Genomic DNA, 5,875 nt, shown 5'->3' with positions numbered 1-5,875 from the left:
GATGGGTCGCAGTTATTGATCTGGATATGCTTTTTTTAAATAATCAATTTTGATCTAATTTGCCTTTTGAACCGTAAGGAAGGCTCTGTATCTAACATATCTTCATGATAATAACTCAAGGCTTTCCAGAGTTAACATCTAAATGATAAGATTGCAAAATAAAAGAGCCTACATTTTCATTAATATGTTTATTTGGTTCACTGGATGTTCTTCGTGGGATTGCATAGCAGAACCCAACTACTTATAAAGTTGGCATCTGCAAAATGATGTTCCTGCCTTATTTGTCAAATATCTTCATCTGGAATTTAGAGGATCATACAGAACTATAAATAGTATATGCTTTCAACAGCCAGGGCAATGCTCTGCTCAATTGAAATGTAAAGTTACAGAGACGCAAGTCATGGAACTTGTGCAAGCAATTTTGTGGTTTGAGGCTTTTACAAGGAAATATAGTCTATCTCTACAGAGCTTCTGTGTGTTTGTATGTCAGGTTATAACCAATATAATCGTTTCAAATCTACAGCAATTTTGAAACAAGTTTGCACTGGGAATGCACAAATTAGGTTGGAAATTATCTCAACATATTTTGTTTCTTGTATTTAATTGACTGCATTTTTGAGAATGATGGGAGCCAAAATAGTAAAATACAGACCATTATACCCTTGTAGCAAGCTAGTAGTTGTGTGTTTATATCAGGTTATATCGAACACAATCTAGTAGGCGAAGTATGTTTTGGCAAGGGGATAGACAAATGAAGTGGAACATTATTGTAAAACCATTCGTTTGCTCATCATTATTGGTATGCATGTTCAGGAACAATGCAACTCTCGTCTGTTAATGTATCTGTATATTTTCTATACCAATCCTACATATTCTAGGATGCGTTCAAGTTGCTTGTGTTGACCTCTCTGCTAATGAGCTGTAGATAACTATAGTGCTAGCATAGAAATCAAGGCGACAAGGAGTGAGTATGAATCCCATTCTTTGATTTTTGTTCATTCTATCACGTTCTTTTGTCACGCGTACGTAAATTGGATTCGCTGCATGATGACAAATTTCAATATTATGCCGAGGTTCTTGAAACTTATGACTAATTTTAAAAAAGCTGGTTTCAGTATATTATTAGTATTATTGTATCTGTACTTTGTAAGCATTAACTGGCATATATATAGATGAATTTGTGATGTGATGGAATTCGTAAATTCTCGTCATGCATCAATCTGTTTCTTTCTGAAATCTTTCAGTGGCATTTTGCGTGTATTATTTTCAATATACTTGGTTTGTGAAATCTGTTGCTGGAAAATGCTACCTAATTGGAAAATGCTGCACGGAACCTTTTTTAATATATTGGAAATAATCTAATAAAAGGCTATACTATAGTTGGGGCTTTCAAACCAGTGTAGACGTCTATCCAATGGAGCAGAACAAAGTAGCGCGTCAATATAGATCGTAAAGATGGAGTTGGAGAGAACGAGTATCGTTCACGGTCGCTACATAATCATTCAACCTATATTGTATTCCTTGACATAAGCATACTTAGTCAAAGTAGGGTAAAAGAACAAATTGTGTCACCTTTTTGTGAAGAAAAAGGCCAATAAAAGTATACCTGTTCACCTTTAATGACATAAAATTGATATTATTATATATAATTTGTAAATGAAGTAAATTAATGAAATGTGTAGAAATATATGAAGACTATAATTTTTTGGAGTAAAAATTGATATTTTAAAAAATTTTTATAAATAATTTTTTACTTGTTGAAAAATGTTGCAAATTAGGGTTTAGTTTCAATTATAAAATTATAAGGAAATAAATTTATTTCTTTTTGAATTCGAATTATGTTGTAGATAACATATATAGATAGAAAAAATAAGAAAAAATAGATTTTTGAACTATATTTTTTCTTTTATAATGATTCAAATTTTAATTCACTTGAAATCAATCGTTTTCATCTCTCACCACATATTTCAAAACAAATTTATTCTAACCAGAAGGAAAATTATACATTCTGAAAGATAAATCTTTTTTACAACTTTACATAATTTAATTTTTTTTGATATGATTTTATTTTGTTCTTCATAAAATCAAAATCTTTTCTACGTGATTGTAGAGTTTTTTAATTACAATATACTATATTTAATTAAAACACTATAAACTCTATATGAGAATATTCTTGACTTTGAGCTCTATAAAATGGTGTTTATATGTTATTAAAAAGATATCATAAAAAATAGTAAGAGTTGTTGAAATGTTAGTGTTTTGAAATAATTTTATTTCTTTAGTAATTTGATACAAACTAGTATAAAATATGCGTTTATGTCATGTCCTCTTTTCAAATAATTAAAAATAATAATCTTTGCTAAGGCAGGTAGGCTCAAAAAGGTGAAGTTTCGAAAAAAGGGGATAATCTTTGGAAGCTAATGGACTAATAAATGACAATTATTATTAAAATATGTTTTATTAACCCTTCTTGGACGTGAGTTAGGGTTATGCCCTCTTTTAAGGGGTTTGGAGGCATTCTGGGCTCATTCCAGAACTTGATTTTTGCTCATTCTTTGTTATTCTTTAGAGGCTGCCAAATCTGTGGAGAAGGAGACCCAAGAACGAGAGTTTGCAGGTTTCCAAGGAGACCCAAGAACGGGAGTTTGCAGGTTTCCAGGAAGGCTAAGGACGGGAGTTTGAAGCCATTCCATGTGCATGCTCATACAGAGTTTGCCTTTGTGCTGAACAGTGCAGATTTGTGGATTTTCGGGTGTGTTTTTTGTATGAGTTTGGTGTTTTCAGTTGAGTATTTCATATCAGTTTGGGTTGCTGCTGTATTTCAGACTTTAAGGTGTTAAAATAGAGTTGAATATATGTATTGGGACGTGATTAAACTTCTGAGATAGATTATTAGTGTTTTTGTGGTGTTTCCGAGCATTTTTGTGTTAATTTCGGGAGTCCGATGAGCATAGTTTTTGTCCTACATTTGTGAATTGTTGTGTAAAGGCTATACGGATCTGGAAATGTCATTTTGTAGGCTGTTATGTTGCTGAAATTTCTGTAAAAATGTCTATTTTCAAATTTATTAATAATTTGTGAAGTTGTGAAGCTTTTGGCACTATTTTCAGCATACCCGATTTGGGGTTTCTTGAGAAATTTGGTGGATCGTTGTGATATTAGTTGTTTGATTTTGAAAATCTGATTAGAGGCGTGAAATATCATATAAAATCAGTAAAGGGACATTTCAGTGGTATCAGAGCCATGATCTTGCCAGCCTGAGGGTTTGTAGAAGTTTGCATGTCAGTTTTGACAACTACTCAGATCTTGCATGTCAGTTTTGACAACTACCCAGATCTTGCATGTCAGTTTTGACAACTACTCAGATCTTGCATGTTGGTTTTGACACTACCCAGATCTTGCATGTCAGTTTTGACAACTACCCAAATCTTGCGTGTCAGTTTTGACAACTACCCAAATCTTGCATGTCAGTTTTGACAACTACCCAGATCTTGCATGTCAGTTTTGATAACTACCCAGATCTTGCATGTCATAATTTATAATTGCATGTTGCTTCTAATCAGCTGCATGTCAAAATTTATGGTTGCATGTTACTTCTAATCATTTGCATGTTAGTTCTTGGTGAATTTGGTGGTTGCATGTTGCTTCTAATCAGTTGCATGTCAAAATCTATGGTTGCATGCTACTTCTAATCATTTGCATGTTAGTTCTTGGTGTTTGAAAAAGTTATAACCTATTGGGGTTACACTCTACTTTATCGAGAATGGACAGGTATAGTACAAAGTCTTAGAGGACACGATCTTGGACAATTGATATCCAGAGTCAGAACAGTAGAAAGGATGGTTATTTAGACATTTGAGATAGACTTAAGAAAATAAGCCATGACATATCTGAACAGTTGGTTGAGCACCACCGTATAATGAATGACATGTTGTCCGACCCAACTAAGGTGGATAAGTTGACTGGATTTCTATTTGGCAGATTTTCTCACAGGGCAGATGACACAATTACCAAGAACTTGCATGAGGATTTTGAGAAACTAGCTTATAGCCAGGCAAAGGTCTCAGATTCTACTCTGCCACAGGAGGTAGTGGGTTTAGATGATGATTATGAGGATGTTGTTGTGCATGATGGTGAGATACCTGGTAGAGATGAGCAGACATTGAGCATTCATGACTTTGCTGAGAAAGAGTACCAGGCACAGTTAGATGCTTCAACACATGAGGTTGAGGCAGGTAGTACTCCACATGATTTTTTTAGCCAGCTGAAGGTGAACAAAGATAATATTGTGACTTCATTATCTCATCATGACAGTATGCGGGATATGATAGATTATCACATTCAGATGATTCAGTTACAAGGTAGACATAAGGGAGTTCAGGCAAAGTCTCCTTGTGTTGACTTACAAGTGATTAGGGAAGGAATGGGAACGATGAAGTTGAGTTATTTACATCTTCTATCAGATCATGACCATCTTCTTAGCCTTGTCGGAGACTATTCAGATGCCTTGAGGAGGAAGGAGGAGGAAGTTGACAGGGTTTCTCACGAGCTTGAGGACACTCGAGCTTCTTTGGTGAATACTCCATTGGCATTACAAGACTGGGAGAGACATGGGGATAAGCATGGTATGGAATTGAGTTTAGTTTCATCTTGCACTCCTAATACTCAGCTTTGTGCGAATGGTAGATCATATGTGGACATTGATAATGTTGCGAGTTCATCTTGCATTCACATCCAGGATATAGGGATAATGTCAGACAGGTATGTGGAATTAGTTGGTATTGGTCATATTACTCAGGTGAGGATTTTGCTTGAGTTACCAGTTGATTATAGTTTACGGATATGGACTCGAGATTGTTATATTGGCATTTGGGATTCAGTTGACTGGAAATCTTTAACACTTTTTGGTAGCAGTGATTGTTTGGGTGCTATCATGGATTTGATTAGCAGATTGCACGGTGTTGTCTTTTCTTGTGCCAAGAGCTTATCCGATGTTGGTATTAGTTTTTATACATCGGTGTTGGGCTTTGTTCATATATCCAGTCGACCATACTTGCTGGAATGTATTGATGATATTTCATATTTGGCAGTGTGTACAGATGAGTCCCAGGATTATATTGGCATTGATGACATCCAGGAGGATGTAGTGGGCAGTTTTGAAGACTTAGTTTCCTTGGGTACAGAGGAGTTGGACAACAGTGCTAATGTTTTTGATACTCCGTATGTTGATATGAGCTTTAGATTTGATTCACAGGATATGGATTGTAATACTCTAGAGACTAGTGACTTTGAGGATACTCCTTTAGACAGTGCATCAAAGGAGGTTTGTAGGAGACAGTCAAGCTAGTGCCATCATGTGTCTAATCAGTTGAGAGTTAGTGATCGAGACATTGCTATCACTTGCCAGCATTTTGATGCTGCTTGTTAGTTGTTAGCAGTTTATGGATGGGGTTCTCCTACTAGTGATGAGCAGGAAGGCAGTTATCTTTCCTTGACAGAGATCCACTCTTTATGGGAGGCTATTCGAATTTTGAGACAGAATTATATGCAGTTGGTAGCCGACAGAGATTATCTTATGGAGTGGGGCAGTACAACATATGATGCATTGTTGGCCAAGGAAGATGAGGTGAGTGAGCTTATTGAGTAGCTTGAGGTGACTTCTGAGATTCTTGAGAGTACACAGTTGGCTTTCAAGGAGTCACAGTTTCATTTGGCTAAGGTGACCATAGAGTTAGAGCGACTATAGTCTTTACCTGATTCTATACAGTCACAAGTTGTGGTGTTTGGTGATCCGAGGATGTCCATGGCCGAGATTGTTAGAGACAGTGGAGATGGGGATGCATCCATCCTTAATACTAACATTGGCATATCAGGT

The sequence above is a fragment of the Cupressus sempervirens genome, chromosome 7 (assembly GCF_028749045.1).
Source record: "Cupressus sempervirens isolate cs-2001-9-10 chromosome 7, ASM2874904v1, whole genome shotgun sequence".
Lineage (NCBI taxonomy): Eukaryota > Viridiplantae > Streptophyta > Pinopsida > Cupressales > Cupressaceae > Cupressus > Cupressus sempervirens.
This window is presented reverse-complemented; position numbering follows the sequence as displayed.